This window comes from Ambystoma mexicanum, chromosome 3p (genome assembly GCF_040938575.1).
Source record: "Ambystoma mexicanum isolate Mex_15411 chromosome 3p, UKY_AmexF1_1, whole genome shotgun sequence".
In the NCBI taxonomy this organism is placed as follows: Eukaryota; Metazoa; Chordata; class Amphibia; order Caudata; family Ambystomatidae; genus Ambystoma; species Ambystoma mexicanum.
In genome coordinates, this window is record NC_090925.1 from 1,039,300,838 (window position 1) to 1,039,316,254 (window position 15,417).

At 46.7% G+C, this 15,417-nt stretch overlaps 1 protein-coding gene across 1 annotated transcript in view; it reads right to left on the reverse strand.

Moving 5' to 3' along the window:
• The window catches only part of TTI1 (TELO2 interacting protein 1), a 444,572-nt gene that overhangs the window by 402,003 nt on the left and 27,152 nt on the right, over positions 1-15,417 (reverse strand). The gene's annotated exons all lie outside the window — the stretch shown is intronic.

The following is a 15,417-nucleotide window of genomic DNA, read 5'->3' on the forward strand; positions in this document are numbered from 1 at the left end:
GCTGCTGCCTCTCCTACGCTCTCATCTCTGAATTATCCTTTCTGCTCCTACTCCCAGGGCCTTAAACAATGTGTCAACAACTCGACCAGGTAAGCCCACTGCTTCACCTGCCCGGATTTCTTCTGGACTTCCTACTGACTCATACCCGGCCCACAGCTTCCTAAAGTCGCTCTCTACCTACTTATAATGGACAATCAGGGTGTTTTCCACCGGTGCATTCCCCCCATTTTTAATGGTCTCCAGTGAATGCTGGGAAATTCACAACTGGGTGTATTTTCCAACTGTGCATTCCCCCACTTGAAATGGTTTCTAGTGCCCCCGGGCCTAGGTGAGCTTTTTACATTCATGCACCTACTGCACTGTGAGCCACTGGTAAACTTCAGGCTGCCTGACATCCATGCACCCTTCTGTCTATCTCTGCCTTCTAAAGCTCTCCTCTCCTCTTTGGCCTGTCCCTACCCTTCTCTTCCCCTCCACCCCCTCTCCCCATTCATGTCACAGCACTTGCATTTTCTGAAACGCTGGTTCCTTTATATCCCTTCCCTTCGCTCCCCCAGCTTACCCTCCTTACCTCATTCATGTCACGGCTTTTGCACTCTCTGAAATGCAGTCAGGCCTAGTACAACAGTTTTGTTCTATGTTCTCTCTGTAAAACAGTCTTGCCGTTCTATGTTTTGACCATTTTAACGCCTATGGCACTTGCTCATTTTGAATGACTCAAAGCCCTGTAAGAATGTTGCTCATCCATTATTCCCACCCTTGTCTTGAAACACTTGTTTTGTGTATAAGCGCTATACAAATGACAATAAATAAATTATATAGTTTATTGGTAGATTGTCCCAAATGCACAGAGTGAAATTCACATAGTTGTGTTAGTTCGGAATCAGTTGGCCTAGAGAGGCAAAGGTAGCTCCTGGTTTTAAGCTAATCAGGTTCTTCTAGGGTATACACAGGAGCTAAATGGCTCCCAGCACCCAACAATGGTTTTAGCAGGCTTTAGCCGGCCCCCTCATCAAAAGCCCACTTTCTAAGGCCCTGTCTGCTCCCTGTCCCTTTCTTGGCCGGGTCTGTGGGTCCTCTCCTGCACCCCCAACCCTCCACGTGCACATGGAGGCTAAGGAAAACTCCAGCTCTCTGAACACACGGTGAGCAATAGTAAATTCCACTTCTCTGATGGTTAGTTCCTTTAGTGAACCTCATCAGTCCTTTACCTCACACTGGGACTGTTCGACCTCTCACTTCACCTCTTCAGGACTCCGCTAAGCTCGCTTTGCCCAGTAGCTGAATGATTTTCACCTGCCCTGCTGAAAACCAAATTTAGTTGTGTCTTCATCTCCCACCCCCTCCTTTTGTGCCCCCCACTACCCCCTACCTCCTACCCCCAAGTGCATCAGTGCTTCAGGCTAGTAAGTGTCTACCCCCCTTCCACTGCAGCCAACCATGTCGCCATCTATCTTTCCTATCCTCTCCAACTGCTTCACTATCTTCTATCCTACTCCTATCACTAAAGCTGGCCGGAAAAAACTTAAGAAGAACATACTGGGCTCCAACCCAAGTTTTCCTATAGCAGATACCTTTGTCACGGCATCCGCCACAGAGACTATCACCAACATCCTCTTCTTCGTCAACGCACCTGATCTATGGACTCGCTACATGGTCGGCTTTCCCTCTCCTATTGCCTCTTCTTCCATTAATGGTGGCACTCGCTGGGAGGTTCTCCTTGACCTCTTTGCCATTTCCAGAGCCCTTATTAATGTTTATCTCAATAACACCATCATGGTTCAGGGTCCGCAACCCAACCTTCTTCTCTTCTACAGGCTCCTCTCTCACCTCAACTCTCCCTCTGGCCAGGTTCCCTTGCCCCTTGTGCCTTCCTCCTGCTCTGTACAGGTGCCCCTGTCCTGCCTTACTGTCCCGGCTCCCTTGTCAGCCTCGGCTACTCTGCCATCCTCCACTGTTGCCATGGCCCTCTTGCCACCCTCTGGGGGGGCAGGGGGACCACTGTCCCCTGTGCCCCCCAGAGGAGGACCCTCAAAGATGGCAAGCTGCTCCACGTTGCCACTCTCAACACCCACTCTGCCGTCAAGCACTCGGACATCTGCAACCATCTCAAACTCATGATCTTGATGTGCTCGCCATCACCGAGAACTGGTTCAAGGATAGCTACGTCACAAGCTTTGACACACTCCTCCCTGAAGGCTAAAAATATCCTCTCTGCACCGAGGCCTAAAAAGACAGGTGGGGGAGTGGCGCTTCACAGAATGGATACCTGTCTCCAATCATCCCTACTTATCCCTACTCAGGCCTACTCCTCCGAGTGCCTAGTATGCAGACTCTCACTATCCCTAAAATCTTCTCTCATTATGACCACCTTCTATCGGCTACCAGGTCAGGCCACTCTCTTCCTTTCTGAATGGGCTTACTTGGTTTCCTCCCTACTCCCCTCCTCCTGATGGGTGATCTTAACATCCATCTGGACTCTCCCGACTCCTCAGGTCCTTTCCGCAACCTCTGCGACTCCCTCGCCCTTTCTGTCCTCCCCTCTGGCCCCACACACACCGCGGGCCACACCTTGGATGCCCTCATCTCTACTGATATTCCTCTCTCTATCCCTCTCACTACCGCCCTCTCCTGGACTGACCACTCTTCTCTCAACACACCTGAAGCGCTCCTCTCCTCGTACAGCAGTACATCTGGAAAAGGCACTTGGCTTCAAAGTCACCAGACCCATGAAAAAAGTGACAGTGGCTGCTTTTTCCTACTCCTACTCTCATCCACCCATTCCTTCGGCTGACTCCCACCCCGACACAGCCCACGCTAACCTCAATCTCTCTATCTCCAACACTCTTGACATTCTTGCCCCTGACATGAGGATCCGACTGAAGCCTTCAAAAAAGTGCAACTCTTGGTACGACTCTGACCTGGCTGCCCTTAAACCCAAGCGTAGGGCAGCTGAGCGGAAATGGAATGAGTCGGGCGAACCATCGGACAAACTGGCCTGCAGCCTCCTTCAAGGTATTATCGACCCTCTGCATCCACACCAAGAAGAGTATTTATTCAAGCCTACATCTCCGCAGCATCTAACAACACGGCCAAACTTTTCAAAGTCTGCAAGGAACTGCCCAAAGTCTACTGTCAGACCCCACCCAGGACCTTTGCTCTGCCCTGGCTGCACACTTCACCACAAAAGCCAAAGATATCTTCTCCACCCTATCTTCCACACCACAGCATACACCAACACCAGACCCTCCCTTGCCCCCCTCCCTCACCCTATCTTCTCCTTCGCACGTCACACCTGATGAGGTCACCAAACAAGTCTGATCTATGAAGGCTTCATCCAAACAGGTGGACTCCTGCCCCTCCAAAACCATTAAAGACAATATCGACTGCCTCGACGCAGCCTTGCCTGATCTCTGCAATCTCTCCTCTTCCACTGCAGCTTTCCCAACGGCACGGAAGCACTCCCTTGTGCACCCTCTGCTAAAAAAAACCTGCCGACCCCTACATTCCGGCTAACTACCGCCCTATCTCCATCACTCCTTTCTTGGGCAAACTCCTGGAGAAACTGGCTATCTCTCAGCTGACCCGCCACAATGAATCTATTGGTTCCTTCCACGGCCATCAATCTGGATTTAGAGCATCCAGAGGCAATGAAACTGCTCTTCTGAACACCCACGAAGACCTGCTCTCAAATCTTGACACTATTAACTCCTCTATCCTCCTTGACCTCTCCTCAGACATCGACATGGTTAACCACAGCATTCTGAATGCACGTCTCCGTGACACCCCCGTGAATCACAGATCAGGATCTGGCGTGGTTAACCTCCTTCCTCTCCGACCACCCATCCCAGGTGGAACTTGGAGCCTGTCACTCCACTATCACTTTCTCAACCTGTGGCGTTCGCAAGGGATCTAACCCATCCCCCTGGTTCTTCAACGTTTATATGGCTGCCCTGGCACGTCTGATTCTTCCTCCTCCTCTTCCTCCTCCTCTTCCTCCTCTTCCTCCTCCTTTTCCTCCTCCTCCTCTTCCTCCCCCCACCCCCCTTATATCGGTCTGTCTGTCCGCTATTCAGTCGAGGTGTGCTGCAAAAGACCTCTGCCTCAACGCCACTAAGACTGAGATCATTCGCATTAGGACCCCTGCTCCCAATTTCACTCTGGCCAGCCTCCCTTGGCCCTACGCCCGCACTCACCTGCAAAGCTAGAAACCTTGGGGTCATCTTTGACTCCACTCTCTCCTTCGCCTCTCATCACCAGGAGGATAGCTCAGCGGCAGCGTGCTCGACTTGGAAACAAGATGACACGGAGCAACACAGGTTCGATCCCTGGGTCAGCGCTTAGAAACCTCTGGGTATTAAGCGCGTTATAAATAACCTATCATATCATATCATATCATATCTCAGACATCTCTAAAAATCTAACTATCATCTTCACCTCCTCAGAGGTACTCTACCTTTTCTCACTTTCCCCCAGAGGCTCACTGTCTCCAGAGCCCTTGTTCTCTCAAGACTGGACTATTGCAACAGCCTCTTCATCAACCTCACTTCTTCTGCCATGCGCCCTCTGCAACTCATCCAGAACAGGACCGCTAGACTTATCCTTGGCCTCAAGCCCAGGAACCGCCTCTCTCTGGCGCTGAAAATCCATTCACTGGCTCCCAGTGGCTGCAAGGATCAAATTCAAGGCCCTTTGCATTGTATAGAAGGCTTTCTGGGGCCTGGGACTTACCTACCTGCAAAGCTGGCTACCTAAATAATGTCCCTCGCGAACCCTCTGCTCATCTACCTCCAACCTTCTACGAGTGAGCCGGTTCTCCAAGCAGAGATTTGGAGGGAGATCGTTATCCTCAGCAGGTGCCTCCCTCTGGAATAGCCTCCCGATCGCCCTCCATCTTGAGCCGGATCTCCTTCTCTCTCCCTCTACCCTGCTAACCCAGTTCTGTTTTTCCCCTCCCTCCTCTTTCCTTACAGCATGCTGACTGGCCGCCGGGTGTACCTTCGAGTCTCACTGGTCCCTGGCACCTGCCAGTCCTCTCTCACACTTGGCTCAGGGCCCTACTCCCCTCCCACACTCAATGCACGAGAAATTAACCCAAGAGAGTGGCTCTCCCTGCACTTACCCCAGTCTCAACCGACCGGGTGCACTTGATCCTCCCTCTCTGTGTGACCCTCTGGCACTTGGGCGATCCTCATGCACCGCAACTAAAATCATCTGTCTAACTCCCTTTTCTTAACCCTTTTATTGCACTGTTACACCTGCAGAATTGCCGTCAGGCCTATTTGCTGTCTCCCAAACTGTTAAATGTATTGTTTACGCACTTAATCCTGTGCAGACTACTATTGTCTCAGAATTTCAAGGGCTCTGAGCAACTGTTTGGTTTTCCCCCTTGTTCCCACTCTCCTTGAGCGCTTTGAGACACTTGCCTGTGTATAGGCACTATATAAATAAATAATACCATACCATACAACAATGTCGAACCCTGACTTACTCAGTCTGCATCTGCCCTTCTCACAATCAATTCCTGACTTGGCCACTAGGACTGACCGTGCCAGAATTCCTAGTCTAGACCTTCTTTTTGTGGGAGAAATTGAATGTACTCCCAGAAAATTAAAGCCATACACTACTTAGTAATATTGATCTTTCTGAAACTGTCCTCATGTAATCATTCCTCTCCCTTTCAGAGGACACAATTTGCTCTCCTTATTTCTGTAATTCTTATTATGAGCCACTTTGGCAGGATCAACATGCACCAAACACTATCTTACTTTACCGCTGCCCCATCTCTTTTTGAACCTACCTTTTGGTTTCATAGATACCCTTCACCACCTCTACGTTCTCCACAGACTATGCTCTGGTTAATCAGAAATGTGGCTCAATACACCGAATTCCAGATAAATCTGTGTGATTGGAGACCACTAGCATGGTGATTTAGCCCAGTACAAAAAATGTCTAACCTACCATAACTTCCAAAATTAATAGCCATAGAAATCTGTGGCTCAGCTCTTCAAAAAGCCTGATGTGCTCTTGAATTCCATGCCCCCTTTTTATTTCCCCCTTCTTTCATTTCCCCTGTAGTCTCCTCCAAAAATGTTCTGTGGAAACAAAACCACGATCGCTGTTACAGTGCCCGGGCTTGCCACAGCAAATTTTCCAGAGTTAATGCAACAATTCTGTTACCACGGTAATTGGGAAAATGCTTAAAAATGAAACAATCTTTTTCATTCCCACTGCCAATTCAACTGTGCATCTGTCTTTCCCCCCACCCCCTTCGGCGCACCCACTCCCCTCTCACTGTGTATATACATCCTGCCCCTCTACTATTATCCAATTTCCCTTGCTGTTTTCCATGACACACTATTTTTCCGACCACTTCTTTCAAATGTTCCCATAGGAATTCTGTAGGATTTCTGCAATAAGATGAACATGTTTTAACTCAAAACAGGCTTTCCAGCCCTTCCCGAAGTGACACTTAATTATTTGGTTTATCTTTTCCTACGCCTACCCTGAAGTTGATCCAGTTCTTTAACTCCTCCAAATATAATTTTGAGCTGATCCCTTTTTTTTTGTCTTTGCATGGTAATTGTTTGTATCAAGCAAAAAAGAAATATTGCAGATTTTGATTTTTAAGTCTCATTGCTGCAATGCATCTTGGGAGATCTACTAGTTTGGACCAGAGCAACCCCATCTCCATCAAATTTTTTACACATTTTTTTTGTTTTTTAAGAAGTACATCAAACCAAAATCAGAAATATCTGCATTACATTTTGCCCAACAGTTTTCTTATTTGGCGCAAATCTGTCTAGCAGTTGTAGTGGTGCACATATTCAAGCAAAGCACATTGTTTCTATCTGAAAATAGATGGGAGTAGGCATAACATATAATGTTTTAAAAGAACAGTTTATTTAATTTTCTCAAAACTTTCTAGTTTGGAGTGGCCTGTCCCAGACATTTGGTTTTGGATAATGTGAGCAACCAAAGGGTGTCTCAGCTGCTAGTCCCCGGGGATCTCTCTCTCTCTCTCTCTCAGGTGGCCAGGGGACAGCCATCGCCTTGGATCCAGACCCTGGGGTGGACCAGAGCAGGAGGATCACCTGGGTGAGGGGTCTTCGCAGTATTCCTTCCTATCACGTACCCATGATCCCTCCTATTTCATAGGATTCTCCAATGTCCCAACTCCACGTCGCCACTTTTCCACACAAACACTGTGCCGAGGAAGAGGGCGACAGAGTAATAATGCTAACTCTTAAACATCGCATTGGACATGTCCCACTAATTGGTTCAGGCTGGGTCAGGCGAAGACAGGCACTTGACTCTAGTGCATACATCTAATACCAATTAGCTCTCCCCACACGGATAAAAGGCAGAACGTAGAAACACACTATGAGCAAGGTGGAACACGAGGAAGAGCAGAACTTCCGGGGAGGAGGCGAACCGACTGGAGCAAGCAACAGACCAAGGGAAGAGAGCCACGTGCAGAGAATCCCAGGAGTTCCCTGCAGGAGGCCGTTGCCTCTAAAAGGCAGCAAAAGGCACATGGAGAAGGCTGAGTCCCGAACAAGAAAGCTGCATTGTGTTTCAAGGACGCCAGCGATCCTCCAGGGTGAACGGCAGAGTTGGGAAGGCGGGTCAAGCCTGCAGTATTAGTCTTGACTCAAGAATCAAAGCACCACGGAACAGAGTTGACAAGCGACATGAGAGTCTGGTGTGTGCTAAAGAAAGATTAAAGTAGCAATATATCACACAATTGAAGGCTGCACGTGTGTAGACGAGATGCGAAGAAAGGCAGACCTGCTGATGAACCTTGAAGTAACGATAGCTGTAAAGTCATCAATACTAAGTAACAGAGTGGTCCGGCGAAAGGAAGTAGCCTACACGAAAGTCTCAGTGAAAGGTGAAACGTTTGTAACGTTAAAGTGAATGAACTGTAAAAGCGAAGTGATTGAAATTGACCCTGAGAAAAGGAGAGAGTAAAAATGTGGACGTTGAACTTTACTCCATAATACAGCAAACTACCCACACCAGAAAGCACTGGGGCAAGTGATATAGGAGTGAGAGTTGCAAGGAGAAAATTCAAAGTGGTCCTGCGAGGTCTGAAGAAAAAGCCATGCACATTTGAAAGTATTCAACATCAGGAAACAGTCCGAGCCAGACAGAGGGAGACTGAAGGTGTAAAGTTAGGGGAAGGGAAACCCTAAAGAAGGTGAATGAAGCTTGGGAAAGGGAGCCCCTGCAAGTGTTTTGTTTTTCTGTGAAAGGTCTGAGCCCGATTGACGGAGACCGACATGAGCTGTTTGGTGAACTGTGTTTGAAAATTGGAAAGAAAGAATTTAATGTGGATGGACAGGTGGGCATCGATCTACGTCTTGAATTGCCTTTGTGTTAAGAGCCTGAGCCAACGTGGGGAGGAGAGCTGACTAAGCCACATTTATTCTTTATATTAGAACACTGACTTTCCTTTGAATACATATTCTCCTTTTCACACATTTTGTATAAGATATAGGGCAGGCATTAGGTTTTTGTTAGTATAGGCCATTTTGATTTGACAGACTTAACTTGGACTGTTTATTTATCATTTGATGGTCGAGACTACTCTCATCTTAGCTATAGGGCAAAGTTAATGTTTCTCCAACCCCACTGAAACTTCAATAAAAGTTTAACAAATTGTACCTTTTGTGTCAGTGTCATACTTGTGATACCATGCCTGCCTTACAATAATTTCAGTGAAATGTGTCCATCGAGTCATACTGTATTAGCAACAGATTTTGGGGAAAAGTCAATGTGAATTAGTTTCTTAAAACATAAGTGTGTATTTTCATGAGGTTGTTAAACCAATGAATTCCTATGGAATCTGCCGGTTCTGATAAAACTATGCAGATTTCATACAAATCCCTTACAAGTACTGTCTGCAAAACACAGTTTGTGGGTGGCATTTACATTTTATCTAACACAGAGTACAAATGAATTGCAAAGGCAATTTCGTATGGCTTTTCTCTTCTTTTGTAGCTGTTTACAATTGCAAACAGGCGACCCATCACCACTTCAGTACTAACAATTGTGGTGTCCACCATGCAATTATTTATTGTAAAGTTATCGTTATCCACTTGGTGCTTTAGCATACACTTTAAAAAAAATGTGGGCTCCCCAAAAATTATTGCTTTTTGTTCCCTTATGAATTTAACGCGAGAACACACCAGATCAATGGGGGGAAAAAAAGACTAATTTCTGTAAAGCCTCAGCAATGGGTCTGTTCCAGGAGCACCTATTTCCCTGTACAATTAAAAAAAGAAAATACAACGAACCAAACAAAGGAAAATCTGCATCGCTAGGTGCCAAACTTCTTTCTTATTCGGGGCAAAATCATCTAGCAGTTTTCGCAGTGTTCCTGTTCAAGATACACCCTTTTCCCTGTGGGACAATGAATTGGAGTAGGCCGAAAATACATTATTTCTCAACACGTATACATTTTTTAACCCTTGAATGAACGTGCCCCAAAAGTTTTAGTTTGGAGGGGCCCGCTTCAGACTTTTTAAAAAAAAAATAAAAAAATGTTAATCAACCAAATCCATCAAGCTATTGGCAATAGAAATTCGATAATAGTCCATGCAAAGTGTATAGTCGCTTTAAACAGCCTGAAATCTGAAAGAAACATTTGGCATATTAGTTGAGTCACACATAGCACAGCACCATCCAGTAGCCATCACTGAAGTGTACCTCCAGGGCAGAGCCAAACTGGCAGTGCTTTGAGGTTATGCAAATAATCTCAAATGTCTAAAGTAAATGTATGTCTATACAGCAGTGCTATTGTATGGATGTCATTTTCAACCCAGAACAGACCATCTTCAAGGATTACGACAAATGCATACATGTTTCACCCTCATTAGTGATCATCAGTCCAGTAAAATGTGAATCATTAAAGTCTGGGCATGTTGAGCAAACAGCAAAGTTGTCCTTTGGATTTAAAGCTTGTGTTGGATAGAAGCACCACAGCTTCTGGCATGAGGATAAACAATTGCTCCTTTTGAAAGAAACAACCTCCTAACTCCCCAATTTGATGAGCTGAGGTGACTGCCACTAGAGAGTCTTGAAAGAAACATACTTCAGGTCAACTGATTCTAGATGCCCAAAAGGAGAGACCTAGAGGGTTTTTAAAACTAAGAGGGCCCATAGATGAAGAGGAGACTTTGTGGCAGATCTAGAGGATTAAAACTATAAAAGCATAGCCGCCAGGATGGTTGCCTCGGTCGCCCCTATGAGAAACCTGAAGGTGTCTCACCCGCTAGTCCCTGGCGATCTGTCAGCCAGGTGGCCAAGTCACGATCATCGCTTTTGGATGCAGTTCCTGGGGTGGACGAGTGTGAATGATTACCTGAGTGAGGGGCCTTCGGGGAGTGGGACATCAGGTGGCAAGAAGTGGTATCCTCTTCCCTGTAACACCTTTACCCCATCCTACCAGGTAGGATACTTAGGAACTCAACTCCCCCGTACCTTCACAACACAAACACTTTGTCATGGACAGCTCGCTATGAGAGAAAACGGAATAACACCTGAGCCGTATAACTGACATGTCCCAAAACAATGGTCTGGTAGGGTCAGGCAATCGCTGACGATCACGCACACCTGATTCCATTACACTTCCCCACACGGATAAAAGACGGAGACGAGAGCATACTCTGAGCGAGGCAAAGCACACGAGGAAACAGCAGTTACAAGATGGCAGTTTAACACGAGGAGAAAGACGGCGAAACAGAAGGGGATCGTAAGGAGGGAAGTGCCCTTGACCTTTTCGACGAGGAACCGTTACTTTCATGAATCCTCAAGAATAGAAAGTGTAAGACCAAGTAACCAGGCTAAAGAATCTTGCATTGTGTATCAGAGGCACTCGGGGCCCTCCCGCGTTGATAATCAAGGCGGGAGAATCACCTGCTGTCATGGTACTGTCCTCTGAATCCTACAACAAAGCACCGCCAGTGAAATAAACACAGCCGGAGACTTGAGGAGACCGATACCAGACCGGTCTGTGTTGAAGCCAAGATTGCAAGTAACAACATTGTATGGCGAGCGCTGAAGTGAAAACCTGTGTATAATTGAACAACAGATGAGTTACTGAACTTTGAAACCAAGATACGATACCTTTGACAGAGTAGTCCAGCACCGTGTGCGTGCTCATTTAAAAGGTCTCTGTTGTTATGACTCATCAGTGATCAGTCACCGGGCGGTGTGGATCTCAGCAGTGGCAGCAGTCACCGGGTGGCCAGTAAGGTCAGGGAGGGAGACCTTTCCATTAATGTACCCCTCTATTAGTAGTAATGCAATAACAGAGGGGTTAATTAACTGAAAGAGTAGGAAGAAAAGACCAATGCAATCAGGCGTGCACCAGTTGCAAGAAAAAAAGGCATTTTTTAGTATGGAATACTGGATTAATGTCAAAAGACTGAAGGAGTAAGTGAATTCTAACCTCTCTGTCTCTGGACACAGGTTCACTGACAGTCTTGGGTGGCGAGGTAGTTTCTTCTAGGAGGGGCCTCACTAAAGACGGAAGTAAATGGGAAATGGTAAGAAACTAACACCGATTCAGCGAAATAATGTACCAGAAGATTGAGACTCTTACCTATAACCGGGATGTGAAGAGGGATCAAGTAGGAGCAGTCAGAGGGAATTTCCACATAAATTCAACATAAAAAGCAAACGAAAACGAAAGCCAGGAATAGAAGTTAGGTGCGTTAGTGGGACCTGAAAACCCAGGCGGCACGAGGACGCTCTAACAGCCAGCGTGGTGCACTTGGAAGGGCTGTGGAGCATCTCTAGTTAAGTGCACGGAAATTTCCCGTTGAAAGCAGGATGGATATCCGATAAGCAGTCAGTTTTCCGAAACAATTTGCAGCGTGCGGGCAGTAGTGGTACAGAACGTATGGAAATATCAGTCCATATTCAAATGCAGGTTTTCGGCAACATGCAGGCAGCGGAAGCACAAAGGAGAGGCAGGAGAAGTCAGTGTTCAGTTAGCAAGTAGGCAGATGCATGTAAATGAAGAAGTCCGGGTCGTACCGTGTATTCAGAATCAAAGCAGGTCTATATGTAGAGGGAGTCTGTAGCAAGGGAAACGGATCAAAGATCAAGGGACAGACAACTGTGAATCGCAACTTCAATCAGAAGCACCGGAGCCGGTGCTCAGCTGAGATTTTACGGGACATGGGGGGCAGAGTAGAACGTCAGGGCTAGTCAGGGGTTTGAACAGTCATGCCGTTCCCGTGACAGTGGAACGCACGGAAGCAGAACGCAGCCTCTAAATGTTACCTCCGCAGCATCGCCAAGGCACCCTTCAGTGTTCCGGAAACGGGGAGATGCTAGTATGGTAAAACAGGCCGTTTTATTCCGACAAGATGAAACTCACCATAGTGCGTCGAAACTGTGGTAAGGCCGTGACAGTTGTAAGGTATCCAACTGAGAGTTGACAAAGATGAAAGAGTGGCAAAGAACTGTGCATCGAAGTGGTTCTTCAATGGGTCCAGCAAAAAGCTGTGCACAATCAAAAGTCTTCGATGTTGATACTACCAAGAAAGTTGATGACAAAGTAGATAAAGTTGGTCCGAGCCCGAACGAGTGAGCACAATTTAAAGCTTTGGGTTAAAGCAAGTTTGTGTTCGAGTGAGTGAAATTGGTCCGAGCCCGGTGGAAGACACGGCTGAGGGGAATCCGTGCTAAACGATGAATCACCCAAGAAATTGGATACATGAAAATCCTACAAGCATTGTGTTAAAGGGGATATGAACCCAGCTCAGGTGGGTCTGAGGTGAATAGTGAATCACCTAAGAAATGGAGTATGTGTATAATCCTGAGAGGAAAATAATGTATTGTTTGTTTGTCACATCAGGCCCTCTGAAAGAAGAGACTTTGAAAGGCAAAGAGACTTGGGCACAGAAGACCCTAATGCTAATGTTTGAACTGCACCCTTGTGCTAAAGATGCCAGGGACTGTGCTAAGCTTGAGTTTGCCGCCTTGTCCCGTGTAGAAAACGTGCGGAAGGGAGGCCAACGGCCTGAATATCCTGACACATAATTTATTGAACACTTCTTTATTTGTCATAACATTGTTACCCACACTATTTGTATTTAGCGGTAAGGATTGGCAATAGGTTTGTTAGTATAGGCCCTTTTGCTTTGACAAGACACCAATAGGACTGCGTTATTATTTGATGGTCGTAGCTTGCTCCCATTTTTAGATTTAGGATTAGATAGGCGTTTTTCAAACCCTTTTTGAAGTTCAATAAAAACCTGTGAACTATTGTCACTTGTTCCTCTCTTACTGTTGATATCATGTCTTCTGTACAGCTGACACTAGTACCTGTTGACAGGAATTCTGAATTGTATCAGGGTGGCTCGGGAGAATCCACTTCCACCGATACTCTCAAAAGCCATGTGAAGGTGAAACAGTAACAACCCAAACAGCGAAATACAACAGTGCAAAATTAAGGAAGGTCCAATCAAGTTTCTACAAAAATATATAGATACACTTTAATTTAACACACCACATGCAACAATAACTAAATACAAAACCTTACAAAAACTCACCCCTGTAGAAGGAACACAGAATATGCAAATGTTCGCAAGATTTAGCACTCTACATAATGAGAGTGGAAGAGAAAGACAAAAATAAAATCTTAAAAAGTAAATGTTGATCGATGCAAAAGGACATAGCCAGTCTCTGGGGCCCAAAAATGGACCAGCATAATAGCTTTGGTGAACAAGGAGGTTTGACAAAGGCAAACCAGACCTCTATGCACTGTGCAGACTGTAGGGCTCTAGTGAGGCAGTCGCAGTAGTCCAGATGATGCAGATTGTGAAGGTCACCAGGTTCGGTTCAACAGCAGATGCGCTTGTGTCGGAATGCGAGTTGGTTCGATGCTGTGCTCGAAGGAAGCGGTTTGGGAAGAACACCAGGGTTAGGTCAACCATCGAAGAGACTAGAGGTTCAGACATCAGTTCAAGCTTTGCAGGTGCAGCCATGCTTCTTTGTTCAAGCCAAGGCAATGACACACTCAGCTGCCGCAATGGCAAACTGGTTCAAAATAAGGTTCAGCAATTCATAGGTTGGCAGCATTGGATGGTCCTGTTGGTTCAAACGGGCTCAAATCACGATTTGCAGCATATTGACAGCAAGAACACAGGGATATTGGCTTCCAGGTCCTGCGAGTCCCGCTCTGGGGTCTCTGGGGCAATAGTAGTCCTTACTAACAGGCTCCCAAACACGTGGGACACTAGCACACACCTGCAGGAATCCTTCAGCACAGTGAGGTATTGGGTGCCAGTGTGGCTGGCAGAGAGGCAGGTCTTGCTCCAGCAGGTGGTCACCCCCAAATGCCCTGTGGATGATTAGGGAGCAGAGCGTGCCTCTGCCTTGGACTACCTGTCTTCACCTCACAACTGGAGGACTTTGGAAAGGACTGCTCTTCCAACAGAATCTAAACAGATTCTTCTTCAAGGGTCGACATCCAGAGAAGAAGTGTCAGACCCCTTATTTTAAAAAGGCAAAATTCAACAGGTGATTGGACTAAAGCAAGCCTGATTTAAGGGGTCTGATCGCTGTGATTGAGATAAGTGGCCTTTGCCTTCTGACATCACACACAAAGTGCTTTGTTGTAAAAGAAGTGGAGGGGACAGTAATGAAGAGAGATATAAAGAGAAAACAACATGGTGGAATCTTCCTTCGGCTAGTTTGAGCTCCCCCTGGCTTCACCAACTCCCCCCAACCCCTCTCTCGTCAACAGAATTAAAAAGGACCTTTTAGTATGCAGCACCCTGGTGTGAGGCTAGTCGTTTTGGGATGGTGTGCCCTTTGATTCCTGCTTCCTTGGTCAGCTTCTGCTAGGTAGCTTGCTCACTGGAGAGAGATCTTACCCGACCTCACAAAGGATCAAAGGAGATGCATACGCATCCATTCATCTGCCCCGTCACTTGGCAGGGCCAGGCTGTCTGACCAGAACACACATAACCCTTCTAACAACTGAACTGTGCTCACAGTGCTGACACATACATGATTTCAAATTAATATGACTGTAATACGTATGAGATGCTAATCATCATACACGGACTAAGACTCAGGGATGGCTAATATTTAAAGTTTACAACTTCCACCAGGATAGTAACTCTCATAGTTAGGTAGTTTTGGGGACAGGGATGCATGTCTTCATTGCAGACCCTGAGCTGCACTGGGTTGGCCGTCACTGCAGTGGCCAAGAGGGCACCTGCGACCCCTGATCCTGTTCTGTCCCACTGGAGAGCAGGCACTGCAGATCAAAGTACTTATCCAGCAGGGCACAGGTGTTCACTATATTTTTGGCCTGGGGCTTAGGAAAGGGGGATTTGGTTGCCAAGTCACCCTTTCCGAGATAAAGTTACCTGCATCATTTTATTAATG